The 22,113-nt window shown below is 43.6% G+C and overlaps 1 non-coding gene across 1 annotated transcript; it reads right to left on the bottom strand.

Annotated features, from left to right (window-relative positions):
* Positions 1 to 16,044: 16,044 nt before the first annotated feature.
* Trnat-ugu lies at positions 16,045 to 16,118 on the bottom strand. Its single transcript has one exon. It is a non-coding gene; the product is annotated as a tRNA-Thr (tRNA).
* Between the last annotated feature and the right edge of the window lie 5,995 nt (positions 16,119 to 22,113).

The following is a 22,113-nucleotide window of genomic DNA, read 5'->3' as shown; positions in this document are numbered from 1 at the left end:
CACTCAGCTAAGCAGGCGGATGATGAAGCCACTCACTGGCGATTAGATCCTGTAGAACTACCAGACTGCTGGAATGTTGATCGCTATGTTTCAACCATTGTTTCACTCGTCCCAGATAATTTCTGCCGGTCTAAGTTCGGATGATTTATACGACCAATTGAGGTGCTGTAGGGTATCCGAGTGCTCGGCAGACCAGGAACGTAGGCCTGCACCCCTCTGAACATGAGTGGAAGGCGGGACATGGGATTCTCCACAACATACTGCTGACTTGGATGTAAGAGGAATGGCAAAGCTTGGTCGCTCAGAACGCTGAAATAAATACAAGTAAACCGTTGACACAATTCAGGGAGAAATATAGTCCTTCAATCAAAATGAAACACACGCACACTATCGTAATTAAATTCTCTTCAACATGAATGGCAAAAACCAAATTTCCTCATGTACATATCAAAATGGCGGCCACCTGAAATCTACCTGTCTTGCTCTCTTTAAATGTGTTTTTTATGTTGTAACCGCGACAGGAACGGTTGCGGGGTTGCTGCTAACGAAAACGCGGCGGGGCCGAACGGGAGCTGCCCGCGAACAAACAAGACGGACGAACGGGAATGGAGGGACAAGCACGACGGCAGACAACCGAGCGCAACACCAAGATCGGCAACAAAGTGTTAAGCAACGGGATCACAAGAGATAACCTCACGAAATCAAAACAACGTCCACTCGTAAACGGAAATTAAGCACGATGTCTGGAAGCGAGATATGAACTGCCTCAATGGGAATACCAGACTGCCTCGCTGTGTGAGAGGCAGCCGCCTAAATACACGACAAGGTATGTCGCTATTGCCCGCTGGGACCACTTGCTCCACAGTGGCGCCCTCGCTTTAGACTCGCGGCCAGGAGCGCGCGCAGCCACGGCTTAGGGTGCGACTGCTGCGGAGACCTCTAGTGGTTATCGAGTTCCATGCCGTCTGGTGCGGATTCGAAACCCGCGGCCCTCGGTACCAGATTTTATGTTCATGTCAAAATCACAAGCGTCTAACTTCTTAAATGTAAAACATCTTCCAATTTTTTTCAGTAGAATTCTTAATCATGCGAACCACCGTATAAAACTTTCTATTGTGAAATATGACTTAAAACTTTTGAGATCGATTTCTTATACATAACTTTAAAATGTTTCACCTTACCATTAATCTACCTTCGTGTGCCATGCAGGAAACTTTCGTCTTCTTCTAAGATCTCGTTTTCAAAAGTGTGGCTCTCTCTAGCCACAATTTTGGCTTCGAAGCTGCTAGGGAAAAAGCGTCCTTCCGAACGCTCGAGCAATTTATCGCCGCTTTGCGTGGCAAATGAACAAGCTGTGCTACGATAACGACTTCCATGACTTTCATGCTATTCACAACACCATTAAACTTGTCGCTAAAAATGACCCACGCCTGACTATTAGCAACTTGTACGACCTTCAAGCTCAAAAACGTGTGTTGTTCTGCCTATAGGTTTCAAGATATTTCTCCATCAAATTGTCCTCAGGCAGTAGAGTCCCATGGCATGAACGGATTGGACACCGCGAAGTGTAGGTTCAGGTGTGTGTGTGTGTGTGTGTGTGTGTGTGTGTGTGTGTGTGTGTGTGTGTGTAATGTTGGAGATGATGCGAGAACGGTGAGGGCCGGCCGTTGTGGTCGAGCGGTTCTAGGCACTTCAGTCCGGAACCGCGCGACCGCTACGGTCGCAGGTTCGAATCCTGCCTCGGGCATGGATGTGTGTGATGTCCTTCGCTTAGTTAGGTTCAAGTAGATCTAAGTTCTAGGGGACTGATGACCTCAGATGTTATGTCCCATAGTGCTCAGAGCCATTTCAACTATTTTTTTTTTTTTGAGCTGTGAGGGTGAAAGTTGGTGACAGCACATACCCTACTATACCCTACTACTTTCGAATAGCAGTAAAGGGGCCTCCAGGGTAACACCCCCATCCCACAGACCAATCACCACCACGAACGACAGCGTCACATGCCCTCTCTTCGTGAGACTCCGCGGAAAGGTATATTTAGTCCATAACATAGGCACAAACATTGGTGATCATGAAATTGACGCCATAATCTGTCCTTCCTGTGCTGGCCAAATACTGGCAGTGGAAGTTTTATACAGCACGAGGATTCGAACCGACTTACCTCCGAACTGAGCGCCACCGCACGAGCGTGAGTCGCGGCTTTCGGCCACCGAAGGCGGGTACTTCAGTCAGATGTCTGCGCACATCAGCAATAGCTTCAATAGCTTCGCTCCTCGTCACGATCAAGAGTATCCAGTGCCACGTTCACCTTAGCTTGCTTCCATCTATACTAACTTTCAGAAAGGATAGTAATTTTTTTGGAGATTGTCTTTCGAAGAACTCCTGTGAAAAAGTGGCAGCATAATCGTTTTTTTTCCATATCACTTTGTCGAAAACTTTATATATATGATGGTCAATATTCAGAGATAAGACACGAGTGATCACCCGAACCAAAAACTTCAAGGAAACATGGACTCTAAAACGCATCACTTAAGACCTACGAGAGGTACGAGCAATTCTTGATCTTCAGTGCTGTGGAACTGTTGTTTCCAACAGCATAACGCAAGACTACGTTCCGCAGCTGTAATCCAACATGCTCTACAGAGTGCTCTACACAGAGCTCTTTGCTTTCCATATTTTGGGAAGTGGTAGTATGAAACAAAACCAGAAAAACTGCGCAGTAAACATGTACTATGAAATGTACTTGTTCATCTTCGCTAATTTGAAACACAACTCATCTGATTAATAAGTGCGCATAACTTTTACGCTTTGCGTTTTAGAGTAGGTGTTTACTGGACAGTTCTTTTCTTGTTTCGATCGATACTTACGCTTTGCAGAATGTGAAAAACAAAGAGCTTGCGGTAGAAGAGATATGTTTCACAATATCTAAGATCAAAAATGGCTCATGGCGCTTAAGGCAAGCGTTTTGGAGCCCATGTTTACTTGATGTTTTTGTCTCAGATGTTCATTCCTGTCATATCTCTAAATATTGACCATCACTTTTGTAACACCCTGCATAAATATAAACTTGAAACATCTGCTGGGAAAGTCTAACAGCTGTGTTGATATTTTCTTCAACCTATAATGTTATAATAGGGTTACGGAGGAAGATAAGTTGAACAGAGTCGCAACGGCCCAAGCAACGAGAGTGGCTAGAGTGGGCATAGGCGCGCTTCTATTGAATCGTGATTTTTACATATAAGGATTAGTTTTTTGCAAATTCCTCTTGCTCACATACCTTAAGACTATAACGAGTCAAAATCGAATTTTTTTTTTAAACTTCGAGAACGGAAAGCCGCCTTAAGAACGACTTGATTCACTCGACGCCTGTCATTGGAAACGCGGAAAAATGAAGACTCTTCGGACTTGACGGCACAGCTCCAGTCACGTACCTACTGACCAGCTTTCTTTTTTCGGCCCATTGAAATCCTGCAGCCTTACGTGGCGCTGTGAATGACTGCTTTTTGCGAGGCACCACACCTCAGTTGTTCATTGCATGCACTTCCCTTGCATGGGGGCTTAATTATATAAAAATGCAAATAATTTTAATTTTAGTAGCTGACTGTCCGTTTACGCAGTCTCGTAACCGGTTGGCCCTGTCTGGTATAGTACGCAATCTGACTGCATAGAATAACAACAAAGAACGAAAGAAAACTTCCGTTAACACAATTAATTAATTACGTCCCCAGCAACTATAAAACCTACGAAACAACAAGGCACAAGTGTCGCTGTTCTGTATGTGGAAGTGTGATTCAACGTACACATCTGGCACGGTTCTTCCTCAATAAGACCAGATATTTTAAACACCATTTATACTGAAGTAATTAAAAAAAAACAGAAATACTATAATTGAACATAGAAACCAGAAATACAGTCTAATACAAGAACACGAGCCAGATGCTTTGTTGACTGAACCTGTGACCAAGAGGCATTGATGTTTAAGACATTGAAATAATGAAAAAAGCCGGTCGAAGTGGCCGTGCGGTTAAAGGCTCTGCAGTCTGGAACCGCAAGACCGCTACGGTCGTAGGTTCGAATCCTGCCTCGGGCATGGATGTTTGTGATGTCCTTAGGTTAGTTAGGTTTAACTAGTTCTAAGTTCTAGGGGACTGAAGACCTCAGCAGTTGAGTTCCATAGTGCTCAGAGCCATTTCAACCATTTTTTTAATGAAAAAAAAGGAACTTTTTACCTTCATATATATTGACGAAAAGCACACTCTGATCATTACAGCATCCCCAGTCCAACAACATCTGGAGTCTAGCCCATCAAAACAATACTACAAGTTCTGAACAAGCACTCACTACCGCAACTTCTCAACTACGACTCGCCACTGCAACATCTCAACAAGCACTGCCTACTGCTACTTCTCAATAAGCACTCTCCACCACGACTTCTCGATAAGCACTGCCAGTGGAGGCGGCTGAATAATACTCTCTGGCGCAATCTCTGGCGCTGTGGCTCAGTGTAGCCACCTTTCACCCTTCGCAATGTCTGCTCGGAAATTGGTTGAGATGGATCTGCATTGAAACTGCAGGTCGGGACCCTTGTCTTTGGTTAATGTCTGTTAGGATATTTCTACGACTGCTGCTCACAGATCAGTTTGCACGGCTGCGAGCAGTACACCGTTCCTCACAGACGTCTCGGACATTCTGGACACTCTGCATCGATACGACAACGAATCGGCAACTTCATTTATGTTGTGCTCCAGTGCACGTCCGAATGGAAAACAAGGCTTCCAGGAGACCAGGTGTAGGGGATCGTCAGAAGTAGGGCATTCGGGGATTTCCGAGGCCAGGAGTGGACAGGCGTCCGATCCACAAGGACCGCCACACTTGACACACCGCAACAATGAGCAGAGTTTACCAGTGTGTCGCAAACGTTCACTTCTTACGGCGGATGGATGGTTTGTCGCAGCGTTCGTAAGATTCAGTACGCACCTTGGCGCATAGGAGATACCGGATTTGGTAGATACGTTCAACATCTTCTTTCCTTCTACGGGTAAGAACATCGGTTGGTAAAAGGGTTAACTTCTGGGATCTCAGACCGAGCGAAGTGGCGCACTGGTTAGCCCATTGGACTCGCATTCGGGAGGATGATGGTTCAAACCCGCCTCCGGCCATCCTGATTTAGGTTTTCCGTGATTTCCCTAAATCGCTTCAGGCAAATGCCGGGATGGTTCCTTTGAAAGGGCATAGCCGACTTCCTTCTCCATCCTTCCTTAATACGATGGGACTGACGACCTCGTCTAGGCGCTTCAGTCTGGAACCGCGTGACCACTAAGGCCGCAGGTTCGAATCCTGCCTCGGGCATGGATGTGTGTGATGTCCTTAGGTTAGTTAGGTTTAAGTAGTTCTAAGTTCTAGGGGACTGATGACCACAAATGTTAAGTCCCATAGTGCTCAGAGCCATTTGAACCATTTATTTGACGACCTCGCTTGGTTCACTCCCCCGAATCAACCAACCGCCCAACCGGGTCCCAGTAGCCTTCTTGTTATTTTATCATGCACTGTATCACGTCTGCAAGTTGAGGCATTTCGGTGCGCTAACTCAATACAACTGACTGGCCCATAAACACTTTTTATTGCCCTGACTTATACGGCGATGGAGGGTCACACCATCGTGTGGTACCACCTACAGTGCTTCAGAGCGATCAGTCTTCCTTTCTAGAAAGGTGACTAGCATTTTGTTCGTTGCGCTTATGTACCATCTTAGGCATACGATGTGGAGCGGACAAAAGCACATTATTTCTTCTAAAATTTTATATGATTTCGTAAACAACAGGCTATTATTGCTCTTGTAGAACAACTATCCCAAGGCGACTCCCTTCACTATTATTGGGACAGTAAACGAGGAACGCTTGGAATAAAACAGATCGGCCGTCTGGTGTGCAGCAGAACCGGGCCTCGCCAGACGCACACAATGAGCTCTCGCTCGCCGCCCTCTCGCAGGCACCGGCTGATAAGCGTCGTTCCCTCCGCACAGTGGTTCCATTATCGGCAGGTGTCTGCCGCGGACAAATAGCACGCTCACAACCCGCCCGCGCAAACAGATAGGACGCGCCCGGCGGGCAGCTCATTGTTACCTGACCACATTTTGCCGACCAGTCGTTTGTCAGATTTTTTTTGTCGTGCCGTCGCACCTGTCTGCCCCTGGCGTAAGACCAACTAGCCCTTCCACGGCCAGAGTACTGCTGTTTTCATGTCATACGGAATTAAAGAGGTTTGCGAGCGTATTTTCCTGCGGTTGCCAGTGATGCAATCGTACACGGGCTCTTTACAGTCACTTGATTTCCCTCGTTCTTCAAGAATAAGAGGGTGCGTTGCAGGCTTTAACATTTGCATTCCTTTATTGGCAGTACATTTTAGGAAGCCACTAGCGATTCAATCAGAAAAGTCAATGATATGGTAGGGAATGTGGTGCTTGCAGTGGTAAGGTGCCGAGCAAACAATCTCCATATTTTTTTGTACCTCAGCAGTTTTAAATTAACGTAAACTATAATTAACAAGTCAGATAGTAAGACAACGTTTGAATAAACACACAACTGTATTACCAGGAAAACACTTCTAATTATTTCTTTTGAATATTTCACTATTTTTTGCACTGCCAAGAATAAAAAGAACTTTAAACACAATTTACAAGCACGCACAATAAAATGCTCCCCATACACAGATATGCTCCCCATACAGACTTAAACCGGAATCAAATGAATATATGCCATAGGGTGATAAGCTTGAGGATAGCCCAGAATTCACACTCTCCCTTGACTCATATCGGACTCCAGAACACACACACACACACACACACACACACACACACACACACACACACACACACAGAATACAGATTAAAACCACATATCAGAAGTAAGTCACAGGCAGCACAATGAAAGACCTGAGATATTACCAAATTCAAAAAAATTGCGAACATTTAGCGTGAACTGACACTTGGAAAATAAATGTATGATAATAATTTTAACACGTATATCTTCACAAAACTCGCAAAATTTTAAAAGTATAAAACTTGTAAGCCTCAATGTTGATTACATTAAATGAAAAGAAGTAAGTTTTGGAAAAATACCGCCTTCGCAAAAGGCATAAGAATTACTCTGACATATTCTTATGTCCACACTCCCAGTACTAAGAGAAATTTAACAGTCACTGATCAAAGCTACTCAGTTTTGTATAGAATAAATTTTACTCAACGAACAACGGATTTCGCGAATGACAGCTATATCTTTAGTTACACGTAACATAAGTAATTGCCGATATCATAGGATGTACAGTGAGACTCCGAAGACGCATACCTGCGACTGAGGAAGCACAGGAGACATATAATTCTTCAGCTGTCGTAGGGATAGCGGTTCCTTTGCACGCCAACCATTGGCTGAAAGTAAATACTGGCACCATGGCAGCCTAAATGAGAAATGTGAAGACGGTGAAGACACAAATAGCGATATCAGAGGGTAGCAACAATTCTTCAATTATCGTATAGCAAGCAAACACATTCCAGAGCGTAGGTCACCACATTCCACCCAATCGAATCAAAATCAGGACACTCGCTCACCCATCCCTCTAATTCGCCATAATTGCTTTATAGCGTGTTCAGTATTATAATTATGGAAGCTGAGACGGAGATAGATATTTTCATAGCATTTTTCAGATGTGTGATCTGATTCTCAGATTTTTATAAGAGTAAAAATAAAAGCCACCAAAAACGTGATATAACGTAGATAGAAAAATATAATGACAGAATGACACACTGACAAACTTTTTTTGGGAAGTATCAACAGATACGTAGACGATAAAAAATGTGATCCATGAATTTTTTCCCTTGATATATAGAACGAAAGGACGATGCCATTGGCTGAAGAATCAAATCACTCAAAGTGATGATACATTGTATTAAAGTTTTTTGGCAATCATACACTGACAGAAAAAATCGTAACACAAGAGAACGTAATTAATATAAATGAAGTTTCGGGGTAGTGATTAACGTAAGGGCGAGCTAACTCATTGCACATGTGAAATGCTCGTACATTAATAACCGATGTAACCGCCAGAATGTTGAATGCAAGCATGAAAACTTACATGCATTGTGTTGTACAGGTGCGGGATGTGAGTTTGCGGGTCGGAATTCCAAGCTTGTTGCTCTTCGTCAGCGAACGCTCGCTGTAGACGACATAGGAGTTGTCGTCCGATGACGTGTCGTATGTTCACGTTGATTGGTGATTGAGCAGACCAAGGTAGCATGTTGACACTCTGTAGAGCATGTTGGGTTACAGCTGCAGTATGTAGGTGCGTTTTATCCTGTTGGAAAACACCCCGTTCGAGTAGCAGCGCAACAGGTAGAATATCCAGATTTGCTGTCAGGGCGTGTGGGATAATCAGAAAGGTACTGTTGTCATACGAAATCGCATCCCCGACCATCATTCCTGGTACAGGTCCAACGTTCAGGTTGCTGCTGCAGATGCAGTATGATGCGCCAGAGCTATAAGTGGAAAACGACTGTCTTCCCCCTCGGTAGTGCCATATTTCCGCCTGGAGTCCGATCTTCTTGCGACCATACGTTCTCGTGACCACCGCTACCAGTAGTCTTGTAAAGTGGCTAGAATCCTGACAAGTTTTTCTATAATATCGCGGAAGAGGCATCCAATTTCTCGTAGCCCTATCGCACTATCTCGTTCAAAGTGCTGCTGATAGCGTCTTCGTCACCTCAAAGACATGTCGACTAACATCAACCCACCACCACCAATCTCAAAAGTAACTAACGTTGACGACCGTTACAAACTGTATTCAAAGCAAACCTAATCTGAGGCCTCACAGTGGCGCTTCTAGCATCACTCTCACGCCACTGGTTAAGGGGAGGATTACACTCTTTCGCCCGAAAAAGCATGCTCTGTGAGAATTTTTTTCTCGGGAGGTGTTTTAGATATCAATGTAATATTTGGACAAAATGTTTATTGATATTTCCTCTACAAACTGGAAGATTTTCGACCGGAATTGTCGAAGAGCAAAGGCGGAAATGCCGTCGGAACGAAACAAAATTTCGATGTAGACCTCCACGCGCGGTATGTCACAGGCCAGCAGGCTCGTCTCAAATCAAAACTGAGTTGCCGTTAGCCAAGTATGTAAGATTCTTCAGGAGCTGTACCTCGCTTAAGCTATTTGGACCATAGGAAAATAAATGGCGGCCATTTGAATCAAATAGGGTTTTTTCATCGATTTTTCGAATTCGTCGGCCAAGTAAAAATATTTATAGTTGATGGATCAGAATAAAAGTGGTACAACTTCTACACAATTTAGTTAGCTTCGTCGGAAACAAATAATCATGCCAATCGGTTCAGTTTATTTGAAGTTACCATACCGCGCGATAAAAAAAAATTCATTTCGAGAAAAACGAGTTTGAAGTTTTGACTACATATAAATGGAACATTATCCAACTTACGTTCAATTTGCTATTTCGGGTCCATAAACTAGTCCTTCCTCTTCCTCGTACAGGGCGTTCTGCTCGATGTGGGCCATTCTGCGCTGCTCCAGAGCAGCTCGTACGGCCGGTGACAAGCGGTTTTCGGCCACTTGAATCCGGTGGCCATCCGCATGCTTGGCGAACTGCGTCGAATAGAGTTCCAGGCTGAGGTCCATCGTTCTTATGGTCTTCAGAACTGCTGAATACCCTTCGTTGAAGCTGCTCACTGCCAGGAAAGTCGCAGTCTCTACTGTCTTCGCAAAAGAATGCAATTGCTTGGGGGCTAACTTCCAAACACACGCGTTCAAACTTTCATTTGAATTTTGTGTTTTTTTTTTTTTTCGAAAGCACCGGTACTATAACTCGTCCTCCGAAAAAATAAGACTGGTGCGTGAAAAAGGCCGATTTCAGACAGGTGAATTTTTTTGTTGAACCGCGAATAACAAACATTTCCGTTCCGTATTCGGAAAAACCGTTTCAGGGGTGGATTCTAAACACTTTTACGGATCCAAAAATGCAATTTAAAAACAATCAATTTTTTTGAACCGAAAGATAGTTAACCTCCCCTTGATACACCTCATCTTGAGACGTAGAAACACGTCTAGCAAGTTTCGTTTATGTTGCGAATTTCTCCGTCAGTTATAATTAGTTGTTTACATCCTATATAACAGCTGGTATTAAAATGATGAAGGATGAAGCAGCGTCCTTTTTTCGGTGGTTTTCACAGATTTCATTCATCAATTGTACATTTTAAACGTGCGTACAACACATGTCACACGCAATGACGATGTCACTTCAGGTAACACATTATAAATTTGCTTTCACTTGAAATAATTATTTTGTGTGCGTATGAGCGCGCGCGTGGGCACGCGCATGTGTGTGTGTGTGTGTGATGTAAACCCACAGACAACATCCCAGATCTAAACCAAGTGGATCAAATTTGGTGGATTCAACGCCTCCGGTCGTGACACGGGTAGATAAACGAGGACATACGCAGCATACAGACGGAACTACTGCAGGTGAGTCCACCCCTGCACCTAACACGGACGAACGTGGACGAACATGAATGATCCTAATGCTGAAGTGTCAGTATCTGGGACATTGAGGTATACGCAACACAGCCACACAGACACAAAACCCTTAAATATTTTCCTGCTGAGCCAAACACAACGTCTATTACGACTGATGTGGGCTCTGAATCTTCGAGATTGGACCATTAATCAATGGAAAAGTGTCACCTAGTCGGATGAATCACGTTTCTTGTTGTACCGAGTCACAGTTCATGTATGGTTACACTGTCATCTAGGCGAACGCATTTCTCTGCTCGGGGACTGCGTGTGTTGTCCTTATCATTTCTTCATCATCATCATCATCATCATCATTTGTGACACTGGCTGGATTGGACTGTGTAAAAAATTGTGCAGTGTAGTAATTAGGACTTTGTACGGGCGCTGATGACAGTGCTCCACAAACCAAACATCATCATCGTTTAGGCGAACGCGTCTTCGAAATATGCATTGTGCTACTTATACAAGACTCTCCGGATACTATTATGCTATGAGGGACAATCAGATGGCTTCCATTGGACCTTTGGTAGTAATCGAAGGCCCCATTGAAGCTCTGGCCTCTACGACGATTGTTGCCACTATGTGGAACCCTTCAAGTCTGAAGTCTTCCCAGACGGCTATGAGGCCTTAAAGCAGGTTAATTATCCGTGTCGCTATGCCGAAATCGAGCTACAGTGATTTCAACAGCATGTTAGTGGACTCATGTTGATGTATTCACTACCACTGCTGAATTCACTGGCGCACATGTGGGACGCTGCTATACTCTACCTCCATGCCCACATAACGCTGACCAGCAATTACAGGAATTGGGAGACATGTATGTCGACGTGTGGTGTCACATACCGCAGTAACATACTAAAGAATTGCTGAATGCATGCCATGGAGAATCGCTGCTGCATTTCGTTCCGAAGAAGCATCAACAAGCTCTTAACCATTGTTTCATCACTGTTATTCACATCGTAGGATACTGAATATACTTCAAGGAGACTTGCTATAATTCTCCACGGGATGAACGATGGTGGTAGAGGACTACGCGGAATGTGGTTGCTGGTTTCACGGATATCGTGTCATGTCACCAATCGAAGGGCCACAAGAAAGTCCGGTACGCGAGAATGACGTTCCGGCTGTTGTTTTCCTACCGTACTGAATAGATACAAATTACAACATCGCTTTGTCTGACCAGTTATTGTATGGATAATCAGTTGTGAGAAACACTTCTTTTGAAGATCTGTGGTGGTAGATGTAATTAAGGTGCTGATTAAAAGCGAATAGAGAGCGCGACTGCTACAGTCGCAGGTTCGATTCCTGCCTCGAGCATGGATGTGTGTCATGTCCTTAGGTTAGTTAGGTTTAAGTAGTTCTAAGTTCTAGGGGACTGATGACCTCAGATGTTAAGTCCCATATTGCATAGAGCCATTTGAACCATTTCTGAAAGCGAGTAGAGAGTTTCCACAGCCAACATATGGAGGTGTAATAGATTTAGACTTGGTGCTAGCAGTGTTCGCATGGTAACTCAAGACAGTGATCGAAATGGAATCTTTAGAAAAGTCAGCAGGCTAATAAAGGCACAACATATAATAAGAACAGTAACGCTGAATTGTTACAGAGAACAGTTGTAAAGTCACCCACTTTTGTAGTCGAAAATTTAGTGAATCAGTCCCAACGTGGAGCCCAATACCCTTATAACTGTTACGTTACGAATGGCACTGTACGTTTGTTCGCAACATTTTGTCGCGCCACCCTGACCCCTGAAAGTCTCGTAATTTTCTAATTCGAAAGCGAGAGGTGAAATTAAAGTTATAACGTTCCCATTAAAAGATTTATTTTTCGAACTTGCTATAAAATTACTTTTAGAAATGGACGTCACTCACAACAGTCTTGAGAAACTGTAATCAACGTACGTAGATAAAGTACCGTAGGTACAAGAACGGTAACAGTGCAGAAACCATAGATAACAGCAGAAATGCTTCAGTTGTTCGACGAAAGAGGGGATTACTAAAATGCGCAGAGAAATTCAGGAATACAGAAATACAGGTTAGTTAGGAATGAAAAAAAAAATAGGAATTTCAGGGAAGCTAAGGCGAAATGCCTACATGAAAAATAAGATGAAATTGAAAAAAAATGATGTGACTAAGCATATAGAAAAAAAGTCAAAATACTCTTCGGTGAAATTAAAAGAAGAGACGGTAACATTAAGAGTGCGAATTCGACTGTTAAATGGAAAGGAGAGCACGGATAGTACATTGGGGTCCTCTATGAGGGGGAGATATTGCCTAAGGAGGTGATAGAAGAAGAAACAAGAGTTACAGGGAAGAGATAGGAGATCCAGTCATAGAACCAAAATTAAAACAAAAAAAATGTTTTGGACAACTTAAGGTCGAATAAGGCAGAATGCATAGATAACATTCCATCAGAATGTCCAATGTAGGGGCAACAAAACAACTATACAGGCTGTTGTGTAGAATGCATGAGACTGGTGATATTCCACGAGACTTTCGAAGAAAACATCATCGATGCAATTCCAAAAACAGCGAAACGCGACAAGAGCTAGAACTGTTGCACACTCATCTTAACAGCTCATGCGTCCAAGTTCAAAAATGGTTCAAATGGCTCTGAGCACTATGGGACTCAACATCTGAGGTCATCAGTCCCCTAGACTTAGAACTCCTTAAACCTAAAGACGTCACACACATCCATGCCCGAGGCAGGACTCGAACCTGCGACCGTAGCAGCAGCGCGGTTCCGAACTGGAGCGCCTAGAACCGCACGGCCACCGAGGCCGGCTGCGTCCAATTTGCTGACAAGAGTAATATACATCAGAGTGGTAATGAAAATGGAGATTTGCTTTAGGAAACGTAAAGGCTCCACATTGGCAGTTCTGGCGTTGCTGTTGGTAATGGAAGCAAAGCCGAAGAAAAACAAGAAACGTTAGTAGGATCTGTCGACCTGGAAAAAACGCTCGGCAATGTAAATGGTGAAGGTGTTCGAAATTCTGAGAAAAATAGTGGTAAGCTATGGGAAAGATTGGTAATAAACAAGAATGAGGTGCTCAGATTAAAAAGGTTGTAAGACAGGAATACAGTCTGTCGTTCCTACTTTTCAATCAATAAATCGAAGAAAGAACGACGAAAATAAAAGGAGCGTTCAAAAGAGGCATTAAAATTCGGAGTGAAATAATATAATGCTAAGATTCGCTGATGAAACTGCTATCCTGAGTGAAAATAAAGATGAATTACAGAATCTGTTGCATGGAATGAACAGTCTAATAAGTACAGAATGTGACTCGAGAGTAAATCGAAGAAAGACGATACTAATGAAATGTAGGAGAAGTGAGAACAGCGAGAAACTTAACGTCAGAATTTGGGATTACGCAGTAGACGACATTAAGGAATTCTGCTGCCTAGGCAGCAAAATACGCATGATGGACGAAGCAAGCAAGACATAAAAAGCAAACTTCTACTGGTATGAAAGTCATTTCTGGCGAATAGAAGTCTGCTAATATTAAACATAGGCCTTAATTTGAAGAAGAAAGTTCTGAGAACGTAGGTTCAGAGCGTAGTAGTGTATGCTTGTTAAACATTTAGTTTCGGGAAACCGGAACGGAACAGAATCGAAGCATTCGAGATCTATTGCAGTAGAAGACATGTTGGAAGTTAGGTGGACTGATACGGTAAGGAAAAAGGAGGTTCTCTGCAGATACGGAAAGGAAAGTAATATATGAAAAATACTGGCAGGAAGAAGCAGAAAGATGATAGGACATGTGTTAACACATTCAGCCTCAGTTGAACAGTTAGATGAAAGTTCTTTACACCAGGGAAATTTCCAACGTCCAAATTTTTCTAAGCTATTAAAGGCTGAAAACTCCTTACTAAACAATTGAGTTACGCATAATCAACTCATAGGCTACATACAAAGTGTAACGGGTGTGAGTGAAGACATTTTTATTGGTGACTGAGGACACTGTAGTGAGCAATAGTATATCAGTATCTACTTCATTTGCAGACTAATATTTATAGCTATTACGAATAATATGTTTTTAAGTTTGTTAGTACTTTAGATACACGTGGCCCGACCTAGCCATTAATGCTTATTTGCCCCTGGGTAGATAGTCAGGTGCTGAAATGTGGACTGCTGACACAGTTCACGTCGTGGTGCAGTTACGCCCGTGCAGGAAACATCTGGTAATAAATTACGTGATGTGTTTGCGGGAAGAGTGTTTGAGGCAGAAATAGAACAACCAACACAGATCTGTGTACATGCTGAGGTACCATATGTTAGAATATCTGCACTTATACCCGTTCAAATGGCTCTGAGCACTATGGGACTTAACATCTGAGGTCATCAGTCCCCTAGACATTAGAACTACTTAAACCTAACTAACCTAAGGACATCACACACATCCATTCCCGAGGAGGATTCGAACCTGCGACCGTAGCGGCCGCGGTTCCAGACTGAAGCGCCTAGAACCGCTGGGCCACACCGGCCGGCACTTATACCCGTTACACCATGTATAACTCAAATTGTATTATCGAGCGAGGTGGCGCAGTGGTTAGCACACTGGACTCGCAGTCGGGAGTACAACGATTCAAACCCGCGTCTGGCTATCCTGATTTAGGTTTTCCGTGATTTCCCGATACCGCTTCACGTTAACTCCGGGGCGATTCCTTTGAAAGGCCACGGCCGCCTTCCTTTCCCATCCTTCTCCAAATGTATGGGAACGATGACCTCGCTGTCTGCTCCTATTCCGTGACTCGACCAACCAATTTCAGCATACGGTATTTGTGAGAACACAGATATGCCAGTAATATGGTGGTATTTGATAAACCCTGGTGACAAATGCGCATATCTCTTCCCCCACAAATAAAGCTGCACTAATATTATGTACAACAGTACTGCAAACTGCCTGTAAAATGAAGCTACTAAATGAACAACTACAAATAATGCACCTTCTCACAACAGTGTAGAGAATTACATAGATTGGAACCTGTGAAACCCCAGCAGAACACGAAGTTTCGAAATATTTCCAAATAAGAGGCACTCTCATGCAGACCTTCTAACCAGTCGACCTCCAGAGAACATTTGAGAGCCATACAGCTGTTTAGGAAGCACCAACCATCCTGTGGATATCACCCGTCTTTGAAAAGAGCAAAGGCACTCCACTCGACCACCAGTTTACCAGGGTTAAGGAACGGCCTGCCCATAATCTCCAGTTGGAGAATGGTCCTCATCCCCCAGGCACCTGAAGACTGGTGCTGGGGTTCACAATAAGTACAAGCGACAGGAGAATGACGTGTTGCAAACTGTAACCTCTGTATCCTGGATTCAGCAGAGCACATTACACGGCACCAGTTCACGACAACATCTATTAAATTATGTTGCTGCTCTTACTGTAAATACTAAAGATGATAATTAAATCGAGACCCTAAGCTGTCAACAGGCCTTGATAAACATCAATGAACAGTTGAATATGTGTCCCCCAACCGGGACTCGAACCCAGGATCTCCTGCTTACATGGCAGACGCTCTGACCATCTGAGCCACCAAGGGCACAGAGGATAGTGCGACTGCAGGGATTTATCCCTTGCACGCTCCCCGTGAGACTCAAATTCCGAATTTAATGTCCACACACTACATTCGTAGTGCCCCTGTCCACTACACTCGTTACTCGTGGCAGACAATCTTACTGAGTCCGAAAGAACAGATACCATTTTCATATAAATACTAAACAAATGCTGCTCGAACCTTTGAACTTTAAAGAGGAAAATGAATCATTTCTTGCCTCTTGGTAGCAAGCCGTTTTACGTCCCCTTCTTAAACTCGGGCAGCATCGAAAATATCCAATTAGCTATCGTATGCCCTCGCCATTTGCCCGGGGAATACCTTGGAGCACATAACCGTCGCCTTAAATCGTGCTCAGTTTCTGTCTGGGTTCTTGAAATCTCACTCGACCACTGTTAACCTATCCTGGAGAGAGACGGCTACCCGCATACTTGCCCAAACAGTTTTTTTAGATTTTTTTTTTATATATATATAAATGTTGAGAGTTCCTGTGATACCCTCGGTCAGCTCCACTCACAGGCCTGCGAGGCACGTTTTACGAGTCCTTACGCCCTCCATGTTATTAAGTTCTAAAGTAACCTATATTGCTGATAGATTTACATTTACAAGTAACCTATATTGCTAATAGATATACATTGAAATGTTTCGCGTTCCAACAGGTGCGGAGACAGTGAATTAACAAAAAAAAAAAAAAAAAAACATCAGAAAATACCTTACAGCATGATAGGTGGTAAAAACTTATACAGACATACCAGTCAAAGTTTCTGTGGTATTTTCGATATTTTTTTTATTTTCCTTTGGCCTATTATGACCTGAAATAAGAATAAACAATAACAAGGTAGATAATGTTGTGATAAGCTGAAACGAAAAAGTCATTGACTTGAAAGTGCAGCTAATTATATGATCAATTAAATTTGCATAGTACACCACGTTCATGAAGCACAAAGAAACCGAGGTATAAAGCGAAACTGTGGACACTGTGTGAAATTCACCTTATGGGTGCAATGTATATGGCTCTGTTAGACTCTCATAGCTTAACATAGAGGATACAGTTCACTATGCTGGAATTAGTCTGGTCACAGGATCGTTTACAACGAGCTCCTTTCACAGAGTCTGCGCTGAAGCCGCTACCTCCCATTTATTTCAAGAACAGTTTATTCGTAGTACCGCAGAATTTGTCAACGAGATACAGACGCAGTCGTATTATGTAGCATACATTTTTTTTCTTATTCGATACGTTAAAGAGATTCGAGTTTTTTCACAGCTATCAGCATGTCTTTCTTTCATTGGCCGGAGCAGCAGTCGACAGGCATCTTATTTCCTACTCCTTCCTATGTTTATAGCGTGGTCATTATTTTGGGTATTATGCAAACCTTTCTGTAGATTTGTCATACGTCGCCGTTTTCCCATGTTCGTTCTTAACATATACTTTTGCAGTGGTTGTCCAATCGATCACTGCCAATTTCTGACTTAAGAAATTCCACGTATTGTCTGCGTCTCGCCAAGTAAGTCAGTGCATTAAGTACAGTATCAACATTCATCCATATAATGCACTCATCGGTCCGAGTAAGGAGTATTTTGCAGAGTCTTCCATTGGTCACAGATTTGTCATTGACTTTTGTGTACTGCTTAGATCCTACGGCCTACGATAATACGGGAAGCAAGAAGCCATTGTGCAGCAAGCGTACAAAATATATTCAGTAGCTCACCGACCTATGTAGTGACGTTTCACTAATCTTCCCTGAGCGACAATTTTCGACGTGTTTTATGAGGAGTGTGGACTAAATCATCACCTTGGCCTCTTTTCAGGCACAGATTTATGTTAGTTTTGTCTCAGATAAGAAAAGAAAGCATCTAAATGAGAAATATGCTATTCGATTGATAATGTTTTAGAAGACCAACACAATCTTGAGATAGTTATACAGAAAAGTCTTTACACAATGTTCCCCTTTGCCGGCCGCTGTGGCCGAGCGGTTCTAGGCGCTTCAGTCTGGAACCGCGCGACCGCTACTTTCGCAGGTTCGAATCCTGCCTCGGGCATGAATGTGTGTGATGTACTTGGGTTAGTTAAGTTTAAGTAGTTCTAAGTTGACCTCAGACGTTAAGTACCATTGTGCTCAGAGCCATTTGAACCGTTTTTGAATACAGTGAGTCTCGATCCGAGGGAACAGAGATCCGCTGAATATCGATGAGGTTAAATCATACAAAATACTAGGCAATATTTACTGCAGTAATTCACAATTTTACGCTCCCGGTAAATTACAATATATTGCGCCTTCACGGGTTACACACATAAAATACACATGAACCGTGAAATACGGTTATCGGACGTCATTGCAATAACTGGATGTCCATCAACGTTGAGAGTAAAACAAAGCGGGTACTTAAATTACCGTAAATTCAGGGTATGGACGTCCGAGTAACATAATTCACGTAATCCTGGAAAAGTTTGGCTTTCGCTTACTACACGGGGGAGTCGGTAGCTATCATAGCACCTGCAAGTGAAGTCGTTATCACAGCGATGCATTTTCAGCAGATTGAATATAATCAAGTTAATGTCTTACAAATCTTAAAGAATCAAAAACGCACAAAATAAGGCTAAAATTCAAGGTATTCAATCATTATGACTAACTTTAAAATTTTTCAAGGTAGTGATCTTTAAATCATTACGTAACCCAACAACCGCAGGTGACTTGTCTTAATCTTTTTGTAATAAATGTATAGATTTTATATGACAGTCACTTGTTTGACACTTTTCCAGGAGACATTTGGTTTAGATGACAAATATCTTGAAACGGAGTGTTTGCATCGAGCTCTGGATGAGTTGATTTTACAGTTCCAACACCGGAGGAAGGGCAACAACGGTCGCAGATTTTTAATCTGTTTAATGCAGATCGATTAATGCTTCCGTGTAGCTATCTTCACTGCAATTATTACCAAGTCATGATGGCTCATCGGAAATAAAAGCGGACATGACACCACGTTGTCATTACATTTAAAATTTTATTTACGACGTGTCATCATGACGTGGATGTAATTGCATTGAAGATAGTTACACAATTGATGAAATCGATCTGCATTAATCAGATTAAAATTTTACGACCGATGCTACCGTTTCTCCTATATTGGAGCTCATTAATGCCGTCGTGGAGCACACGCGTTCTGATGGAAACAAACCTAATTTTGGAATGTTTCCAACGTCTCCACCAAAGCTGAAACTTCACTGGAAAAAAACCTGTTTTGACATTCCATCAACCCAAAATCGTGATTACGTGATGTGAGGAGCGTTTTGTGCTCTGACGTCCGCAGTACATAAATATGCCACTCAACCTTGTTCTACTCAGTGCCGAACAAGTATGATTTCTGGAACATTTCATTCCTACGATCATGCTCTACAAGATAACAATCAAAGAAAACATTATTTACAGGTAATTGTCTTTATTTTGCCTGCAAAATATCCTTAATCTGACTGGACATTTATTTATTTCACGTTTATGGGAATGCCTGTGCTAATACGCATAATACGACACAGGCACAAGCATGTTATCCGTCCTAATCTGATACTTCCTACACAGTGAGAACATAGTTTGTAACCATTACAGGTTGGTGGAGACTTGAAGGACGTACCACCACGAACTGCTACTGGGACAATTCTTCGTTTGCTACCAGGTTTAATGAAATTATCACCGTCAGGCAGCTTATATGGTATCAATAGCACTGTGTCGTTTATAAAAATAAAATAGTACAAGCCACCATGCATCACTTTCGTCAAGTGTAAAGTGTAGGCCACACTGCAACGACAGAAGTTGACGTTTTTATGTGGTATTATCCTTACCATCGCGTCTTTAGAAACGAACGTAAATACCACACACGGATTAGGCCCTACGGTCTGTAGTGCTTTGCGACGGCGTCCTACATGGCAGGACGAGAAGCAATCTATGAGGGTTATTCGGAAAGTGAGGAATGATCGCTCGCGAATTGGAAACCACTGTGAAAATCCGACGAGGCTTTTCACAGAGGTTTTGGGCAGTGTCTCTAGTATGCCCATCGATCGCATCAAGAGCTCTTTTCAGTTGTGAGCGCACTGTGAACGTGTAAATGTGCCTAGAACAACACTGTCTCCCGCCAAGTAGGAGGGCCCGCTGATACGCTTCGCGATAATGAATGCAGCCCACCTAACACAACCGCCACGCACTTCCTTCTACACGGCAACTCTGACGCACTCTGCAGGGGCAGTGAAGACGCTCCTGCAGCCTTTTCGATGGGAAGTGTTCGATCACCCACAACACAGCCCTAGATGGCTCGTACTATCATCTCTGTTCACATGAAACGCTGGATACGAAGACAAAACTTTGACGCAGGCTACGCGCTATAGACCAGCATAGAGAATTATCGGAAAGCACAGGCGCCTGCTTTCTATGACGATGGTGTTGGAAATTTGACATAATCCTCCGACAAATGTCTAAGTCGGCGTGGTGACTACGTAGGGAAGTACCTGGAAGGTGTAGCTAAATGTGCAAAGAAAACAGTTTTGACTTTCACTGTGGTTTCCGTTTCGCGACCGATCGTTCCTCTCTTTCCGAACAACCCTCGTATGATAGTGAGAAACTACGATCAGCTAGTAGCCAGTTCCTGCAGGCGTAATTTCCAGTATATGAACCTGCCTCTTTATTGGCACACGAGGCTAAGTGGTCCCCGTTCAAGACCTATCCTACACCCGTGGAGGATACGAAATCTAACCCAAGTCGTTCCGCACCAAAATAATATTGCCTGAAGATGGCCGTTGCAACCGAAACATACAGCAAATAAGTATTTCTTTTTTAAATCAGTAACTCTTGATGGTAAAAATTAATACTCTCTTTCAATATTCAGCTGTAGGGGGGAGGGGGGGAGGGGGGAGGGGCGGATGGAGAGCGGGGGTTACGTATACAATATATACTGTTGTTGAAGGCTTCTCTCTGACAGTTGTTTATAATCATCGGCAGTGCTTCAGAAGACAGCCAGACTTTTCCATTATAAGGCAGAGTAGACGGATAGTCTGCAGATGATGGCGATGAAAATCAGTGATGTGGAAAGAGCTGATATTTCCAACACGCCACACTCTGACGTCACATCATCTTTTTCTTTTACTGGCAACCTCCATCACTAAAATTACCGGTCTTGAATCGCCGCTGGGAACTTCACCGCGAAAGTAAGGAATATACGGATACGAAAGGAAATTCCAGTGGAAACAACAATTTTCCTGCGGCTGCTTCACAAGAAACAGAAAACACTCGTTACGGGGTGAGACTGCTGAGGTGGCCGGCGGGGGAGGAATCGCGCGCCCGGAAGACAGGCTTACAAATCGCGGCGCCGCGGCCACACAAAGCGGGTTATTAGTCTGCGCTCTCTCTGCGATGTCTGTGGACGGGCGGGCGCTACGTCAGCGCACGCAGCGCCAGCGCCGCGCCAGTGCCTGCTGCAGGCGCCGCCACTGGCGCCAGTCTGATGGCGGGCAATGCTGGTGAAAGCCCGCGCGGCAACGGCGTCCCGCAAAAAGTCGTGTAATGTCAGGACGACAAATACTGGCGTGTCATAGCAGAGCACAGGCGACCCCGTCAAAGAAAGCTGCCTCCGGAGTCCGACGAGAGAAATGTGATGCTTTTGTGATGAGTCAGGGAAGCTGAGATGGAGAATTTTTCTACCGCGTCCGGCCAGTAAATCAGCGGCAACGTGAGCTACGCCAGTGATATACCTACGAATCGCAGCAGTTATTCGACATCATTTCTTCATAAGGCGTCCTCTACTCTAAACGCTTCATTAAGTGCATCGTCATGCCCCCGCTTTCGAGATTCTACAAATGTAATCTCGGTATCGTAAAGACAGCAATATGCAAAAACTTTGACCCTCACTCAGCGATTAGACTACTGAATAACACTACCGAGTTGCCTCACATGCGCAATACACAACATAGCTCCGCTGATTTCGTTAGAAATTGTTAGTT

The sequence above is a fragment of the Schistocerca piceifrons genome, chromosome 6 (assembly GCF_021461385.2).
Source record: "Schistocerca piceifrons isolate TAMUIC-IGC-003096 chromosome 6, iqSchPice1.1, whole genome shotgun sequence".
In the NCBI taxonomy this organism is placed as follows: Eukaryota; Metazoa; Arthropoda; class Insecta; order Orthoptera; family Acrididae; genus Schistocerca; species Schistocerca piceifrons.
The sequence above is the reverse complement of the archived record's forward strand: the minus strand, read 5'-3'. Positions and strand labels throughout refer to the sequence as shown.